This window comes from Bombus affinis, chromosome 17, assembly GCF_024516045.1.
Source record: "Bombus affinis isolate iyBomAffi1 chromosome 17, iyBomAffi1.2, whole genome shotgun sequence".
NCBI classification, from domain to species: Eukaryota; Metazoa; Arthropoda; class Insecta; order Hymenoptera; family Apidae; genus Bombus; species Bombus affinis.
In genome coordinates, this window is record NC_066360.1 from 3,024,355 (window position 1) to 3,044,157 (window position 19,803).

The 19,803-nt window shown below is 41.9% G+C and overlaps 1 protein-coding gene and 1 long non-coding RNA gene across 9 annotated transcripts in view; both read right to left on the bottom strand.

The window, feature by feature from the left end:
• LOC126926236 (uncharacterized) overlaps positions 1-19,803 on the bottom strand; it is a 420,584-nt gene that overhangs the window by 258,153 nt on the left and 142,628 nt on the right. The gene's annotated exons all lie outside the window — the stretch shown is intronic.
• On the bottom strand, positions 4,398-11,420 carry LOC126926256 (uncharacterized). Its single transcript, XR_007714449.1, has 3 exons — positions 9,871-11,420; positions 5,383-9,770; positions 4,398-5,044 (listed from the first exon to the last, which is right to left on the bottom strand). It is a non-coding gene; the product is annotated as an uncharacterized LOC126926256 (long non-coding RNA).

Here is a 19,803-nt window from a genome sequence, read left to right on the forward strand (position 1 = left end):
GTGTTGCACGATTCACAGAGACTATGGTATGCGTCTATAGTGCATACCGATGACATTCACCGACGCGTACAGGCGGCCGTGACGCCTAAAGAGTTAAATTCTCGGAGCGATTCCTATCGTCTTTCTATCGTGGCTCACGCGTACGCGGTTAGGCGAGCCGCTCGTTTACCAGTAGCGTGCTTTCCATCATCAATCCGGCTGATTTGCGCGGATTCAAAGTGGCTGCCGCTGGGTGCAAAGCGGCCGAGAGTGCCACGGGCGCATCGGCAAGGGAAAACGAGCGTCCGCTTGGCTTTTTACGGGGGCAGGTACGGCGTGCGTATCGATTCGAGCCCTCGAGGATCGTTTTGTCTGTGTTGGCCGATAGCGCGGCTCGTAATGACCGTGGTATGCCAGCCGGAGGACTTCTCGGTGAGGCTTGCAAGGTCGGGACCTTGCACGACAAAGAAGATAAAGAAGGAGACGAAGAGGAGACACTCGTGGCGGGGTTATACCTCGTGGCAGCTGGTGGAATAGCTAGAGGAATCGATCGTCCGTGAAAAGGATCCCTTTCGAGCAGGGGAGTGCTCGGCAAACGAACCGGCACGGTGAGTTTCCCATGGCGCTCTTTCTGCGGCCGAAGATGGCGCTGGCTCTTTTATTAAAAATAAATTATCAAGACGAGGATCGGCCAGAGGAGGAGGGCGGAGGGAGGCAGGCAGGAGCTGTTAGTTGAGGTTGGTGCGTGCAGGGAGAACGGCGAAGCCGATGCGAACGACGACGATGAAGAGGAGGAAAAAGAGAGAATCGCGAGGATAGAGGGCAACGTTGGAGAGAAGGTGGTGGAGGAAGCAGAAGTAAGGAGGAGAAGGAGCCACGGCACGAAGGACGAGAGGCAAGAGCATCCTTTGGAACCGGTCCTTCCTCTTCGCTGCTCGCCACGCCGTGCACAGGAAACCAGAACGCAGGATGCCGCGAGATGCGAGAGCCAGCGAGTCCGCGCTGTTCGAAAAGTTTGACGGGGAATCAAAGGCAATTCGATTTTCCGAGTGTCTTCGAGAAAACTTCATCGGAAGCGATTTGGCGCAACTTCTGTATACGAGGCAGGCAAATTTGATAGATCTTGCGATTACTGTAACCACCGTTACGAGGAAAGTATCGTCTTGGAAAATGCTTTACAGAATTCTACGGCGCTGTGTAGGTAAAGTTTGTTGCATTAATTCGTTGGCTGATCGAAGAAAGGGGAAGCTTCGATAATTAAACCGAGGAAAATTCGACCGAGGAATCTCGCGAGTCATCGAAGTATTTCGCGCTATTCCATATACAGCAGTTTATGACGTTTTTTCCTATCCATTTGCTGGGCGCGTTAGAGGAAGAAACTTGATGAAGCAACTGAGATAAAGAAACTCGTTCGACTTTACGATCGATAATAATCGCGATCAGGCAGCAGTGCCAGGTTGCGAAAATATTTTACACCTTCTATGTAGATCAACGTACGTTAGCTTCTTCATTCGCCGAAGGGACAAAAAAGATTGTTTTTCAGAAATCGTAAAATCCGGCCGCATTCCCGTGGCGACACGGCGATATCCGTAAATCGCGAAATCGTTTAACTGGTCGAATAAAAGCTTCTCGCGAGTTTCATTGCGTACGCTGATCAAGCTGCCTGCTGCCTGCACCTTCCGCTGGAATTTAACGAACCCGGCTACGCCCTGCAGTCGCGTTCGAATAATAATCCCGCGTTCTAACGTGAAATAACAATATATAACGCTCGTTGGACAGAGAATCGTCGTTTCAAGAAACGGAGACACTATTTCCAGCGCTCATATTCTCCAGGGCTGCGTATCGTCGCGCAATTTCAGAATCTTCCCAGTATGCGGCGTTACGATCGTCCTTCGCGCGGAGAACAGCGTTGGCGCGTTGCGCCGTAGACGCGCCTTTCCATGGCCTTCTCCCCGTCTTTGTCATGCAAACGTTCGCCGATGCGAGCTGTAGGGGCCGATAAAGCGGCGCGCGAGCGAGCGAACGAGCGAGCAAAGCCGAAAGAAGAAGAAGAGGAGAAAGAGCGACGACGACGACGACGACGACGACGACGACGACGATGAGGAGAAACAGCGGAGCCAGCCAGTCAGGCATCTTTGGTTCTTTTGCTTCTTCTCACCGGTCTCTCCGTCTTCCTCGTTGCCAGCGTGTCACTTCGTCTCTTTCTCATCCCGTCTCCATTTCGCTCTTCTCGTATCTACACGCGCGCCTCTCTTCGTCCTTAGCGGGCACAAAGTCACACACAGGCTACGAATCGTCTCTCACGTGCATTTCTCACGTCTCACTCGCTCCCACCAAGTAACAAGAGAGTGGAGAGGCGAGAGGAGAGAGGGAGGAGGCGAGTAGTATGCCTGGGAGCCTTCTTTCTCATGGCCTGATGCCAGTGTCGACTATCCTCGTCCCACCAAACAACCGATGACCTGCCAACCTTGTCTCGTTATAGAGTCCGTGTCTCTTCTCTGTCCCTTCACCGCGGCCACTTTTTCCTCCCCCGCCAGCATCTCTCTGCTCTGCAGCAGCTACCATCGCCAGTGATCCCAGCGTCGTCATCGTCGTCATCGTCGTCGTTGCTGCCACCGCCGCCGCCGCCGCCGCTGTTGCTGCGCCTCTCTCAACCCCGCTTGCTCTCTTCGACGGCGATGATTGCGCGTTTCTCTCGTCTTTGTCGTTTTTTCCCTTCCTCCTTTTCTTTCCTCGCTTGTCCTTCCCCTACCATAGGCCACGGCGATCGCGCGCGTCACAGCTTTTCGCTCTCTTCTCCCGCGCGCCACGTTCCAGCGTGGTTGGTCCGCGTTCAGCGTGTTCACCGGCCGCTCCTTCTCGCTCCGACGGCCAGCCAGTGTTGTTTTTAAAGTGGCTAACTGTAAACTTCGCTTCGTGGCGCGCGTGCACACGCAGCCACCGGCCGAGCATCACGTACAGCCGCTTAGTTATGCCTTTGCCCCTGACCATTGCACCGGCGACCTTAACGAGTACAAAGTGCGAGAGGGAAGAACGTTGTACCTCCGCTGCGTTCGTTCCACGTTCGTTAATGCGCCGCTACGCGGCAGTCGTCAAGTTCCGCGCAACTTTCTGGCCTTGTTTGTATCACTAGCGCCACTTGTTACCAGTTATCCTTAATTCCGAACAGTAAACTCGGACGTGTCGTTCATTCTTCCTTCGACTAAATCGTCAGGCACTGCAATGCTCGTCATAGAAAATTTCGCGACAGTCGACGAATAGAAATGGAGAATCTGATCGCAGGTACAGAGTCCTCTCGATGGTAAAATAGCAAAGTTTCAAATTATCGAATCTGCTAGCGGTAATCAATGCCTGCAGCGTTACCAACACTTTGCAATCTCTGCCCTATACACCGTGACATTCGAATATAGTCGAATTTCAATATCAATCTTGTCAAAAGTTAGAAAATAGTTAGCAGAAGCTTGTAATACATCACTTCCACGTACTTGTTAGTTCTAGCGTTATCCCGAGAATAAATCATGATACTTTAGGATTATGAAAACTCCTCTATTAGTCGTATTTCACGTTACCAGTGTCAGACACGGATACGTATTTTGATCGTAATATCGTGTAACTTGGAAATTCCATATACTCGTCTATTATATATATTTTTTATATATATATATATATATTATTTCGTTTGCACCGAGCAACCTATTTTATAGCAGTTATAAATTCTCCTGCCTCCCATCGTAACGAGAAACCTGCGTAGCCATAATTTTTTTCCTCGTGAACAAAAAAAAAAAAAAAAAAAAATCCCAGTTGTAGAACGTTAAGTATTTATTTCGCGGTGACTTTGCAGCCAGAGATCAAATTTATGGAACGCGCGCATACTCACAGGTGCGCGTTAACGTGTCTATAATATTTCGTTTTCGTCTTGTTATTAGCAGGCTGAATTGGATGCAGTTAGAGGCGACAGAGTTGTACGATATGGAGGGCCGCGTTGTTTTTCGAGATTAGCCTTGTTGTATCCTTAAGTCCTGTGTTTCACACTCACATTCTCGGGGAATGAACGCTATCCGCGCAACTGCGCGTGCGGCCTGCACCTTCCTCCACTCATGCACAGCTTCTTTCGCGTCTACTTCCAACGTTCAGCTCTTTTCTCGCCGAGCCTTTTTACCATAATTTTTGTCACGTGTCTGCGCGTCGTACAACTTGGCGAAACGTATTTTGATATGGTCGTTCGGCCGAGATCTTCATTTTATGGAACAGGTTAATTAAAAGCCACGAAACGATTACTTAGACGGAGTTTATCTCACGATCGCATCTTTGCTTTGATTTCCAGCGCAGCTCACAAATTATTTCTCTGTATAATTGTGAGGAAGACAGCTACTCAAGCGGTTGGCTCTATCGTAATTTGGAAAAGGTTTGCTAAAAGAAATACTAATCACATTTGCATGACAGCGTATCTTATCTTCTGTGTAAATTATACTATTTTGAAAAACGCGTTTCTCTTTCGTTAAACATATTATACGATCGCTTCAAGAATCTTCAATCCTGAAAACTATAAATCTTACGATTACCAGAATCCCGGCAATATTAATGGCAATATCAATTAGAATGGAAACCTGTGATGAAACGAATATACATCTGATCTATGTATCTCCCTTTTTATCGTACGATTTTAATTATCATCATTTACGCGTAGCATAGCCTTGCTTACGAAAGTACCCCAACACTTGCAGCAACTTTCTATAAACATATTATGTGTTCTCTTAAATTTCATTACACGCGACTACCGTGTTTGTATTGGCAAAAGTGTACACAAAAGTTCCCAGAAACATATATTTAATAAAAAAATTAGCACGCGGTGCGAATGACCTTCGACATATGACTAGTGATAAGAAGAACGATTCTATTAAATATCGCTCATTAAAACAACGGATAATTCTTCCAATTTCTGTGAAACATGCTTGCGTTGAACGATATATCTTCCATGTTGATTTTCTAATTAATTTGAAATTTCCCATGGTGCGGCTAATAAAACGTCAAAGTACGTACAATATACACGCAAATGTTGAACCACCTACATTCGTGAGTCACTGTGTGCCTTTAGATCCACGTTACAGATTGGGGTTAGATTAGGCCATGCTACTAGTGTTCAAAAGAAAACGGATGAAAAGAAACCTGAGGCTGTACACAGAATTTCCCAGAAACATATATTTAATAGAAAATTAGCACGCGGTGCGAATGACCTTCGACATATGACTAGTGATAAGAAGAACGATTCTATTAAATATCGCTCATTAAAACAACGTATAATTCTTCCAATTTCTGTGAAACATGCTTGCGTTGAACGATATATCTTCCATGTTGATTTTCTAATTAGTTTGAAATTTCCCATGGTGCGGCTAATAAAACCACCTACATTCGTGAGTCACTGCGTGCCTCTAGATCCACGTTACAGATTGGCCATGCTACTAGTGTTCAAAAGAAAACGGATGAAAAGAAAGCTAAGGCTGTACAGAGACGAAAAAACCTTGCTCTCTCCTTGTCTGTCTCTTTCGCCAGCTCTTTGTGTTCTCCTCGTCAGGCGCGTGGCATGCGTTCATCCTTCTCTGATAGTCGGTAAATTGCCTTCCATCTCAATGAGCCTGTCCTTCGGTATCCTCGCTTCTGTCGCTCCTCTTTCTTCCTGCGGTTGCCTCTCATTGCCTACCGCTACACGGCGAACACGTTCCCCCGTTCGCGTGCGTTTCTGCCGTTGCCTGGGCGATTTGCCCGGCATGCACACGGCCTCCGGAGTATACACGAGCACAGTATTTACGCACGCATGCACGCATTCCCGCAGTTGCTCCAACAATTCCAGCCATTCGAGCGGGAAAACACTAAGATTCGAATGCGATAAGCGAACTCGCGGTCCGTAGGGGCATCAGCATCGGCAGAAACCAACAACAACATCATGTGAGCGTTGCTCATCATTCGTCTGTCTTCTTGCTCGTTCGAAAAAGAAGAAAGAAAGAAAGAAAGCAATTCTCTCGTGATGCGTGCAGCGGTACGTAAAAATATGCCAATGAGAAGCCTTACTTTATCGTATTCCACGTGGCAAATCTTCTCAGTCGTATCCAGATGAATGGCGCGAAATTTGACATACTTGCACAGCCAATTAATTAGCAGGAATACGATGGGACATTGAATTTCGCGTTTCTGCTGGAAACACGCTGGCGAATACGACTAAGTAGAACCAAGTGCAGCTTACGGAGATTCGTTTCGCGTATTAGAAATTCGAACGAGCTTTTTGGATGCGACTTACGTTGCTGCGTATCGTGTATCGATGTTTTAAATAAATAAAATAAATGCGTGAAAATCCGCAGGCTAGTTACGATAAACGCGGTACTGCGGCGGTACTGTGACGAAATGTCGATCGATTGTTCCATCTTTTCATGCGGATACGCGGTCGACTAATCGACGATATTGATCCTGACAATATGAGTGGGAGCAACGAGAAGACTTTGGCGCCAGAGAAATCTCGATGCAACCGGAACCGTTTAAACGCTGCATCGTCCATTTGCGCTTCTACATGTAATAACTTAATGCCATGTTGCATCCTGTCGTAATTCACATGGTTAGAGTTATTGCAGCGGCGGTCACACCGAAACTTTTCACACGAATGGGGTCTCAAGCGCTTAGCACCTGATTAGGGTTATGTATAGCTTGGACAAAGTGAGATTTTTGACAGCAGTTCGCTTTAAAGCGAGAGACGGGGGATTTCGTAAGATACCTGGAAGCGTCGATCGGTTAATTGTTACGTGACAGAGACTCGCTCGCAGTTAATTAAATTAAGGGCTTGTGCTTGTATGGCGACATTAATTTAATTGGCTTAATTGAAGTCTTCTTCTTCTTATCGACGGTGTTCGCGCGATTCGCGATATTTTTAAACTCGCGATGCAGCGCTTCGCGGATTAAAAAATTATATTTCCAATATTTTTGTATAGTTTTGTAAAGTCAATCAGACCTACGTATATGTAGTTTTTAATAAGTGGAATTATACTTCCCCAATGCTTGGCAAATTACAATTTAGTTTAGCTTGTAATTAGATTGTGGATTTTTGTAGCTGCAAATTCATGTTGCTACGAACACAACCGAAAGGCCTGGACAGAAATTTGTTTCACCTGCTGAATATTGTAACGAGGACCGTACCTTAAATATTTCATATATTTCTGCATATTGTGTGCGTACTGTGTATTTCTGAATCTTTAAATTTCCCATAAAAGTTTAAAAATCCGCGGTTTACATATAACGAGTGTCAGCTTCATTTCGTAATTACGTTGGTCCATGCGTTTCCTAAACAACGGTATACCAAGCGCGCCACGATTTATCGACGATAGTACAAAATCTTATAAACTCTACGTACAATTGCTGTATCTTGAACGAAAAATTATTCAGACTACAAAGTAGCATCCTTAATTTACCTTATTTCATCCTTCGAAAATATATATTCATTCATCCTCTTTGAAATCAATTTGTTTTTATTAATAGCATAGCGTAGTGGTGTGTGTTATGATATATCTAAATTAAAAAACAAGAACATGGGTTCGACATGATTTTTAAAATGACGAGTGTCAATTGATACAGATGAGACTGCGCGTATCATTTAAAAAATCATGTCGAAGCCATGTTTTCTTCTTAATTTAAATATATCATAACACACATTACAATGCTGTGTTATTAATTAAAAAAAAAAAAAAAAATTAATTTCAAGGAGGATGAATAAATATAGATTTTCGAAGGACGAAACAAGGTAAATTAGCAATGCTCCTTCATAATGTGTTAATAATTTTTTGTTCAAGATACAGCAATCGTACGTAGGGTTAATAAGATGGATCTGGTATGATACTTGCGTCACGGATTATATTAAAGTCATTTGATTTAATCCAGTTTTTGTGGCTACTAAGTTGCAAGCTTTTGTTTGAGAAATGTATATCATGCAAATTTTGCGCGTCGCTCTTTGCAATTTGTTTCGGGGATTACCGCCATGTACTCTTTTCACTTTAATATATAAAAGCGGTAGGGCACAGACGCTGCTTTGTAGAATTTTACATTTTTATTATAGAATTACATATCACAGGACGAAACAACTGACTTTACTAGCTAAAATATTTCGCCCCTTTTGTTACTGAAATATCACGCGATGCAGTTTTTATTTACCATATATTTGCACTCGAAACAAAGTGGTTTCGCGTGCTATGCTTTCACGAAACTTGTAACAATATTTCTCCAAAGTTCCGCTCATCGTTTCATCCCTCTTGCTTCGATGAAAGGGCGACCATGCGTGTGCTAAGGTGTACGAGTAATAAAACCGAGATGTTTGTTTCTGAAATAATAGCTCTTTAAACATTTACTTGGAAACTATAATATTTTATGCCGTTCGAATTTCCCCCGGAAACATCTTTGTGTAATGGAATGAAAGAAAGATTGCAAAGTATACGCTTGAACTTGAAGATTCAGCTAGCAAAACAAAGTTGCACTACCTCAATAAAAAAGAAAAAATATAATAAGTTCTTTATGCATGTGAAAGAGTGGAAAATTCTCTTCTGTTTTAACTTACTACGCTTCGATTTGTACCTTTGTCTCCGTTTGTTAGTCTAATTCTTTTGATAGAAGAATAGAAATGGTAGAGAAAATTGGAAATCATCGAAACCATGGCTTCCTGGAGAGGACCATTGCTCGTACTCTGGCAAAACACGACGAAGAATCGTAACAGGCCACAGGAAACTCGCCCACCAGTAGATCTTGAGCGAAGAAGAAGTCTCAGTTTATGCTAAGTTTGCCTAACAGTGGAATACATCATCTTTCAATTCATTACAGAAGGTACATCGTCATTCGTCACAGAAGCCATTCCGGATAAGGCGGAACTTGGGAGACAGTTTAAAAGGCGTTGAATCAGGCCAAAACCTACCAGGCGTGACAAATACGTGGAACTAAACAGGAGGCAGAGAAACGATGAAAAATGTCCGCGCGAACGTGTATTCAAAATTAGCCATTTTTGTCGGCAAAATTATATTTTAATTCCGAGGGAGAAATCGATAGCAATTACCGCAAGTGGATAAACAAGAGAAGAGAAAGATAAGAGAAAAAAGAACGTGGGTGGAATGGAATTTGGAACGCAACAAGAGGAACCTCTATACCTGTAACACAACTCAGAACTTCTACCTGCCGATACATGGGAAATCCATGAACAGAAGAGATAAGGTCTTATTGTTCCGACTAAGAACCGGCCAAAATCATCCATGACCACATTCTCGACCATACAAACCGGCCTTCTGTGAAAATCAGCTGCTAACAACCATCGCACATCACAGTCGAAGCCGAGAACCTCGAGGGAAGAGCCGAGATCTTCGAGTTATCGAGCTTTCGACGTACTGAAATTTCCGAGTGAAAGAGGAGGTTTGGCAAGCGAAAATTCGGCGTGCGGAAGCTTCGTACAAATGCACAATGATATTCGCCTTAAGCTTCCTCTTGGAGCACGTTTTATTCGACACACGTAAATACGAAAGTTAAAGACGCGAGGGACGTTGACGACTGTTATAGACGACGGGAAACGATTAGCTTGTTAGCTTGTTTTACGTTATTCGAGACAATCGTTGCGGTTAAAAGAGAGAAGACAATATCGAACGAATTGTACGTAACGCCACGCTAACATCTAAGGAATACAATTCAATTAGTCAAAGGCTTTGTTGGATGGCCAACTCCTCATTCTTGCTACAACAAACATCACAGACTTAGCCTGCAACAAACATCATAGACTCATGCTGCAACAAACATCACAGACTTATCCTGCAACAAACATCATAGACTCATGCAGAAGAAACATCATAGGCTCATGCTGCAACAAACATCATAGACTCATACTGCAACAAACATCACACACTCATGCTGCAACAAACATCATAGACTCAGACTCATGCTGCAACAAACGCCCTAATCTCTGTTTCTCCTGAACTACGACTCTTTTTCTCGTCATTGCTCCCTGACCGTTGTCCTGGTCATACTATTATCCTGGCGACTAGGCTACAAGAACAACTGCTCGGCAATACACTAAGCAAAGTTCTGCCTAGTGAGTAGCAGCGTGCAGTTGCCCGTTACGAACAAAACCTCCAACTTTCCAACTCGTTGTCAAATTTCCACCAGCCGGAATCCAACAACTTGATCCTACGAGATGAATCTGCTTCAGAAGCTACCTAACTCGTCGCTAACGACCAAGAGGTCGACTGGACGGAAAACTCAGAAGGAAAGAGAACGTGTATCGTCCACTTGCAGTCAAAGCTATGCCATCGCCGTATTCTGGCAATGTTAACCTGTTGGTGGCAACGCGAGCCTGAGCGCACGTCGTTTCACAGGACGCAGGAAAAATGCTAACGGGGCCGATAGGACCGAAAGTTTGGTGTAACGGCGCGACTGAGAACAGTAAAACCGTGGTCGGTAGTGCGAGGCTCCTCTCGGCAGCGCGGCGCCAACAGATAAATTTACCCTCTCTGCTCTTTCCCCTCTACTCGCTCGTCCGCCACGTACACGCACATATCTACACAGATCAAGCACCCCGATCACTCCCTCCTCTTCCTCTTTTCTAGCTGCTGCAAGACTCGTTCCTCCGTTGCCTCTTTCACGAGACCGGAGTCGCTCCATCCTCGTCCGCCGTCTCCTCGAGGTTCTCGCTCTCCGGTGAGTCGCGCGCGACCGCCTCGCCTTTCCTCCCTCTCGCGCCACGCGATTCTTTCCTCGTCGCGCCCGTTAACCCAAGGAAATATCTCCGCCGACTCTCCTTTCACATACCACCGACAGCAGTCGAAGGCCTCCGCCACGTTTATGCGCTCTTTGTGGCAGCGACACGCCGCTCGTCGCGGCGGGAAAAGCGCCACGCGGCTGCTCCTTTCGAACGTTCCGCCGCGTTCCTCGCGGAGCCCTGCTCCTCATCGCCGCGAAATTCGAAATGGAGAACGCTGATGATCACCGTTTTGCCTCGGATATAATAGGAAAATTATGGTTTGTCGTTGGCTTTGGTCGTTCGCATAAACCGGACACGCACCGATATATATAAAACGACCTTTTCGGCAGAAGAATTATTCATCGACGAAAACCGTGTTTCTTGCACTAACGTTTAGCTAATTCTTCGTAGATTTCAAAGGTTCGATTTCAAAGGAAAAACGGCGCAAACGATGACCAACGTTGTCTATTCTCTGGCAAACATGGCACAGTGCACACGACTCAGCTACTCGTCAGCTTCTGCGAAACGGATCGAGATGGAACGTACTTTGTTTTACTTCCTGGTAGCTGTAGTAAGCCATAGAGGAGAAAAAAGACGGTGGAAATTCGCGAAGTAGTTTCTGCGTGGCGCGAACAGACGCAGGGAAATTGGAAAAATTAATTTTTTCCAGTGCGCGGCTCAGCTATTTTTGCACCACCGTTTCATCTCTTTTTATCCAATGCACGAACACACAGACCTCCTAGCGTTTTACAACATAATAAATAAATAAATAATTAAGAAATAATCGCAATGGATAAGCAAATATGAAATTAGAATCGAACGAAGAATAACGTTGTTCGAATAACGTTGAACAGTGTCTGAAAGTAACGGTGCACACTTTGTTAGAGAATGGTTTCGTTCTGTACTGTAAACTGCAATGGAATGCATTCGCCTGAACAATGTAGAGATTTAATTATTGCATTCACGAAACATAATGTTGAACATCGGTAGCACGCGGAAGTAACGTCTTGACGAAACAATAGTTGAGATCACGTTGTTGATTCTAATCGTAGCCTGTTCTAAATTTAGCCAACCTTTCGTTAGTAACGAAGCTGGTTAATATCGATCAGATTTCATTGATTTATACGTACGATTATTCTATTCGCCGACGCGAGAAATAAATATTGACACGGGATATTAAATTAACGAAGCGATACAAAAATAAAGAAGAATTCCGCAACGAAACGATTATTACGGTATTCTTTGCCAAGTCAAATTTCCAATATCGCGGATCTACTTGTCGGCATTACAGTTCCGATATAAGAGAAAAACAGTTCATAAATATTCAGAAATTACTGCATTACTTTCGTACGAAGCGTAAATTAAATAAATTGTTGACGAAGCGACTGATCGGTCAGGATTCCTCTACACGTGGAAGACCGCGATTTGAAAAAATAATATAATCTTCTTGACGTACCGTTCGTATTTTTATAGCAATTTTTGTAGCAAAATATGTTAATTAATAAATAAATAAATTATGGTAATTACTTGTTGGAATATCCACATTTCTATTCTATTGGATTCGATTAGGCAAAAAAGCGTAAGAAATCTATTAAAAATCGTTTGCTACGAGACGAGAATCTTGAAATAGTAATTAACCTCCTGATGATTTTCCAGGTTTACTCGAGTGATTGTAATTGTTGCTTCGATACTTGCGAATGCGAGCGTACGTAAATGATTTCGATCGCAGAGAAGAAATGTCAGTTTTCAAGGCACATTATAAATATTCATGGCGAATCGAGACGTAAGCTTATCGATATTTTCAGAAAGGATATTTCTAGAAATTAACTTTCCAACGAGTTTTCATGTTTATCGTGGTGTTTGTAAGCGTCTTAAACGTTTATGAATGGGATTATACATGCGCCAATGATTCTAATTACAAATGTTTGTTTACGAATGTCAATTTACAAAGCAGCTTTGTAAATATTTACCAGCCATTGACGTAGCTTATCAATATTCTTGAAAAATCTTCTAACAAATAAGATAAATCTAAGCGATTTGCCAGATTTACCAAAGCCTTTATTACTGTCCTAATATTTATGAATGGGCACGAGTATAAGCACATCGATGATTTTAATTACAAGGTGTAAATGTTAGTTCGCGTTATCGATATTTCTCGACGTACCTTATCGGAATTCTTAGAAATAGCATTCTAATGATTTTCCAGATTCGCTGCAATCTACATAGCGCCTGATTGATTTTAATTAGAAACAACCAACACACAGGATTACAGAGCGCATTAGGAATATCCGTCATGCATTCATCGCGTATCTTATCGATTCGATATCTTCGTCTGTGAAACGTTTAACAGGTGAAAAAGCAGCCGGTAAATTGTACTGCTATCGAGTGTCAACTAATTAATACACCGGGCGTTTATGGTTTATGCGATAAAACGCGTGTTTTATTTGATCGCGTTGACAAAACAAATCGATGGCTGCCGTACACTTTGCGAAATTTACCGAGAATTAGCTTCGCCATCGACCACGCTTTGTTTGCATTTATTATATCGCCAACGCCGTCAAATAGGCGATGATAATTCCTGCATCGAATAGTTTTCCGCTGTTCTAGCAATCTTTTCTTAAATGTTTGATCATCGCTGCAACGCTGCTCGTTTACTTATTGGTAATTAAACAAATTTAGAAAGAGATAAGGAAAGAGAACAGAGATTGTGTAAAGAATAATATTATTTTGATTTATATACCTAGAGAGAGAGATTTAATTGCAGTCATAAATCTTGAATTTCTTGGCGACGTGTAGGTAAGAAATAGCTTTCCATTAAATTTTTCAATTAAATTTTGTCTAATCAAATATTTAATGCATCGTCCTATTATTGATAGTAATTGGATGTGATATATAGAACACCATTTCGTGGCAAGATTAATCGAAAGTGATATAATTTTTAATCATTTACACGTACTTAGGTAAACTACTTGATAATTTACTGTTAAACTATTAATTTACTCTTTTCGAGTTTACAACTTTCCCGTTGTGCTGGGATCTGCAGTTAAAGAGAGGAAGCTGAGAAACTAGTGAAAATTAGCCAATAACGAGTTATTCGACGCAATTATTATCGAACGAGAAACGTTCTTTTAATATTCCCCTCTGTGCGATTTCTTCCGAAATTAAATGCAAATAAAAATCGCGACAAACGGAAGAAAATGTGAACGTAGAAGAGAGACAAATTCGAAAGAACCGGAAGAAATAAAAAAAATTAAGAAGCCTCGACAACTTCTACAAGGCAATTAAATAGAAAAACTAATTAAACATACTAACAATTGTACGGATAAATAAAATCGACCAATGACATATTTTCCAAAGAAACAAATAACAAACGAGCGACGTAAACGAGAAACAAACATTTTTCTAGCTGTAGGCCAGAAGATGCGAAGAAATCGAATGGAAATGAAGAAAGAAGCGGCAGTGTGTAGGCGTCAGAGTCGCGCTACGTGAAACTAAGCGAGGCAGAGAGAAAAGTGAAAAACGCCGACGGTTTCTCATTCCCACGAGGCAGCCTGAATCAAAAAGAAATCGAGCAGAACTGGACCGCGGAGGGAGAAGACAATATTTAATTGCATCGCGGGACAATGAATCATACTTCATGCGATATCTTTCGCCAGCGCCTATCAGATTAGATGTTCCCATCGCGCATTTAAATAATCAAAGTTGCGCGCATCTCCTCCGTGCGCGCCTCTTACGCAATCTCGTCGACGTTTTTGACAGCTTTTCTCAATTTATATCATTTTTTTTTCCTTCCATGTTTATCACCGACGTAGAGAAAAGATCGGGAGAAAGTTGTGACAGGATGTGCGTCAGAAATTAGAAATTTTACCGAAAAGAATCTGCGAATCTTTTCGTGGATTTTCAAGCGATGAGAGAAATATTTTCGAGACTAATTAAAGAACCATTGACATTTTTGATATTAATGTTCTTAGTTGTTTCTAGTATAATTTAGTATAATAAAATCTGAAAATTGTATACTTCTGAGGCTGGGACATTGGCATCTAAATTTCTATGCAACGATTAAATTATAAATTTTATATAAATTTCTAAACGATGGTACAGAGTGTAATACTTAAGTTCAATGTCTAATTTATATAAAATAAATATATGTGTATTAAAATAAATTTGATAAATTAGATAAATTTCAATATTGTGTGTGATATAACAACAATTGAAAATAGTATTAGATAATGTTGTAAATAAAATGTCGGTACGGTGAAGAATGTTGATACTTAAATCAAAGTTGATAAGCCGCTCAGCAAACAGAAAGTTGCGCTAATTTTCCCTACGAATGAAAGTGGAACGGTAGCAAGTGGCGATGTTTTCAGAGGGCTCACTTTCTGCTTCGTTCAACCTCAAATATCAGCGATTTTTCTACGATCGTAAATGATACCAACTTTTCTGCGACCGCAAATAGAAGAACCACAAGTGGAGCAATTCGCTCTCAACACACGAGTACAGCTCAGTTATCTCGACGAGACTGTTCTAACTTTTGCTTCTCCAAAAACATTAACTACCAAACTGTGGCGAACCTTACGAAAGGTGAGCTCGATCACGGTTCCCATACTTTTAGTTTCAACTGGGTTTTGCAGATTTACAGACATTCAACTTTGACAAATTCTATTCAAACACACAATTTCAAGACACACCTGCAACACACAATTGTAACATAAAATTCTAGGAAAGAACTCGAAGACAAAATTGCGAAGCTGAACTCGAAGACAAAATTGGAAAGCAGAACTCGAAGATAAAATTCTAAGACAGAACTCAAAGACAGAGCTCTAAAACAGAACTCAAAGACAGGTCTCTAAGACAGAACTCGAAGACAGAGCTCTAAGACAGAACTTTAAGACAGAATTCAAAGACAGAACTGGAAGACAGAACTGGAAGACAGAACTCGAAGACAGAACTCAAAGACAGAGCTCTAAGACAGAACTCAAAGACAGGGCTCTAAGGCAGAACTCGAAGACAGAGCTCTAAGACAGAACTTTAAGACAGAATTGAAAGACAGAATTCAAAGACAGAACTGGAAGACAGAGTTCTAAGACAGAACTCAAAGACAGAACTCGACGACAAAACTCGAAGACAGAACTAGAAGACGTCTGCAATGATACAAAAGAGTTGATATTCCTGTTGGTCAATTCTTGGCACGAGGAATGTTGGCTGGTGGAAAGAAGGTGGGAGGAAGGTAACAGAATTGCTGTGGAAGGAAGAGATTTATTGAAAAAGTTTAATGGCTTAATGAAGACTGTGTTTGTAGATTAAACTTCTTTATTAAATCTAACGACGTATGCGCGCGTAACGAAAATAATCGTCCGCTATTCTAAGATGAATAATTTGAAAGAAATCTGTCTCGTTACTGTTCTGCTGATCGTTGTATTCTGACGAATTTGTATAAAATTATTTTTCCAATATCTGACGCAAACGTACAATATCTGCGCGAAGCATCTCTGAAATTCTTTGCTTGTTGCTCGAGTTATTCACAACGGTTCGTGCAATTATCAAAATTATTTTCACTCGCGAATTTCTCTAAGAAAACGCTTCATCGGAGAACGATGGCGGTTTAAATTGTAAATAGATCTAACGGAGCAAACGACGCCGCGATCGTATCAAACATCCTCGGCGCACAACAGCTAATTTTACCATCGAATTAATTGTATGTATATCGGAAGAATAATTCGCGCAACGTTAATTCCTGTACGAAACAAAACAAGTCGCTGGTAAGCCCCTGCGATTTCAGCATTTATCACATATGGCCAAACCAATACCACTGATGCGTTATTAAATCAGACAACAAAATCCTGCTTTAAATCTATTGCAAATGTACCGTCTCTTTTGTTCCATCCGAATTCGATCATTGCGAGCGCGTCCTCCAACTTGCTGCATTACAAAAGATTCTTTGCCAATGGTTTGGGTAACTCTAACAAAAATGAGCAACTGTTTTTCATATTACAACCGCGGCTACAGGAAGAAAATCAAAGGAGAAAGAGAAGAACGCGTTTTCATTTCTTTTTTTGAAGTTCAATGGCGCGTGTACGATTAACAGCTGCGTTATCTTTCTAAGTGGAAAGGTATACGTTTTCTAAACCGTCAGTCGCCGATCGAGTTCCCGCATTGTTTAACGATAATTAAAAAAAAAAAACGCGATAAAATTGCGCAGAACAGAGGGAAATGGACAGAATCGGAGCCGTGTAAATACACAGAGAAGAATAAGATAAAATATACGGAAATGCGTAAAGCACGCGGATAAAGTGACGCTTAACGAATGAAACAAATGAGCGTGGAGCTTCTCTGCCTTTTTACTTGGCCCGGCAAAAATAAGAAATCGTATAAACATCGTCGGATCGTCGGATTTACAAGTTAACACCTGTTACTGGATTTACACGGTCGCCTATGCTTGCAGCGTGCTGCTTCTTTCGCCGCTTTCTCGTCACAGTGAAATCAGCAATATTTTTACACACCGGTGCCGGATAAACGCAGAACGAAAACGAAGCGGATAGCCGTGCAGCAGGGAAACGTGGCCGGCAAAGGTTAGCCGTGAAGGCGTAGAAGAGCGAGGGAATTTGCTCCGCGTGGGCGTCGGATCTGCGTCAGCGAGCTCGAATCGGCGTCGCAGCGCTACCTCGTTACGTCGAAAGACGGATAAACGGCACCGTTATGTCCAATCAGAATCGCGACGTCGAGGCAGACGAGCGTGCAAAGCACGAGGACGACGACGACGAGCTGAAAGAAGCTGCAGCTCCGAGAAGCGGAAACCGGACGATTTCTGTCGCGAAGCGCGCCAAAGGAAAGTCGCCATGTTAAAATATAATGGAAGGAATATAATGGGACGAATATCGAAGCGTGAGAATCTTTGGGCCGAAAGAATGCGGCGGAGAAAAGTGGTTTACACGGCGGATCGATTTCTCCATTAAACGTATCCAATGTTACAGTCATATTGTGGAAATTTCATCGCCAATTCACCGGATACTATTTTTCTTTGTCTCTCTCTATCAGTGATAACGATTTTATTGTCACGTTTTATCGTTGCTCGCCGATGTCTAAGGAACACGCGTCTTACCGAGCCCGCGTCATTCAATTGTCTGCTGTATGGATTTTTATCGAGACATATATTTTCCACGAATACGTCTAAACAACTTGCTATATTCGCTGATATAATTTATATACGATCGGGGAAATTAATATGAAATGTGTAACATTATAAATTTACGTTGGAAGTCTCACATGTAAACGTATTACGCGCAGCCTGTGCATTTTTCCGCGTTGATCGATGACAATCGACGATATGGAAAAATATGATAATAATAGTAACGCGTTGATATGCAAATAAACATACTAATAACAGGTTGTGCAGAAAAATATTAGGTCGCCCGAAAGGTGTCTTTCCTCGGTCACCACTTCTAAGAAAACTCCACATCTGGTGTTTTTAGTTTTCTCAAGCACCGAAGCCACAGACAAAGCGTATAGACAAAAGACCATAAACAAAGCAGACCGTAAACAGTAGACAGGCGACATTGGCTTTCAGTTATAGTTTCAGGCTCAAATGATATCGCTACTTGTAATTACGCTTCTGTATTAAAATATATTTTCTACCTTTACAATTTATCCACGCGTTCCTCTCTCTAATAACCTCGTCTTTTACAACGACGCATCTTTATACGAACATGGAACCTAATCCGTGCAACGTTGTGGCCTTTAGTTTGATAGAATAAAATGGATGGAACGTAATTCGATGAAATGATCTAAAACGAAAAATATCGCGAAAGGAACATTTTCTAATATAAGAAATAAAAATGATCGCAGTGAACCTGGAGAAACAATGGCTTCGTGAACCCTTCACGGAGCTTGTTGCATTTGCGAAAAAATATTTTCTACCGAACCACGTGGCGCGTCTATCAAACTCGAAATTTCTATGCAAATTTTTCCACCAATTACAAATATAAAAATACCGTTGTAAAATGAATACGTCCTTTTATCTATTGTTCTATTTGCGCATTGTAAGGTGCACGACATTGTTATATAAATTACCGCGTTATATATTATTGTAATGGTTTGATAAAATGACTGACGCTTGTTATCGAGAGGGAATTATTTGTTCACCGGAATTATAAATTAAGCGCTGACAGCAACGATTCTACAAAGCGGATGTATTGTGCGTATAATTGTAAATAACGCAAGTGTTGCGAATTTCATTTAACCTCTACCAATACCGAATCCTATTGTATTTTATCCAGCTCCTACGTTTTTCACCATGTTTTCGTGTACGTATTTTCGAACGATAAACAATCCAATAATTAAATAATTATTCCAACAATTAAATCATATTCGAGTAATTAAATATTTACTCGTTCGTCCCCGTTGTTCGAATAAAAACTTGTCTCTTATCATTCGACCAAGCTACAGAAAATGAATTTATTCGTTTCTACGTTAATATTTTTAGCATATGAAGCTTCGTTAATTTCCGCCTCAAGTTTCATCCATTAACATCGAGGTTAATACTCCAACTCTTGCTTTTCTTAATCCGGCAGCTTAAATATCGTTAATTAACGCGTTAATGTCGGTCTTTCTCTTTCTAGATATATCAAATTAATTTCATTATTAGTTTAACAAATTCGTTGGCTCTTCGCGCGAGATTTCCCGCACGACTTGGGCTAACATCGTTGGAAATCGTGTCCTTAATTAGTCGGAAAAGTCGATTTATTTATGCAGAGTACACGCATCCGCGTGGAATTTCTATCAATTTTCAAATGGCGCGAGCTTCGCTTTGAAAATTCACCCCAACAATGGCCAGGATCGAATTGGAAAAAAGGAAGAAAAAAAAAAAAAGCGGGGAACGATAAACTCAAATACACTGAGCGATGTTTTCGTACGGCTGGAAATTGAAACGCGGGGAAAAAGATGGAAAGGATCGTTCGAATTTTCGATACAGTGGCCCTGTTATTTCATACGACGATCGCTAATTTTCTATTACTTCTACCTTCTAATTCAGATAATTCCCTCTAAACCGAATGGAAGTTTGTTAGCGTGAAATAAAAATTCGC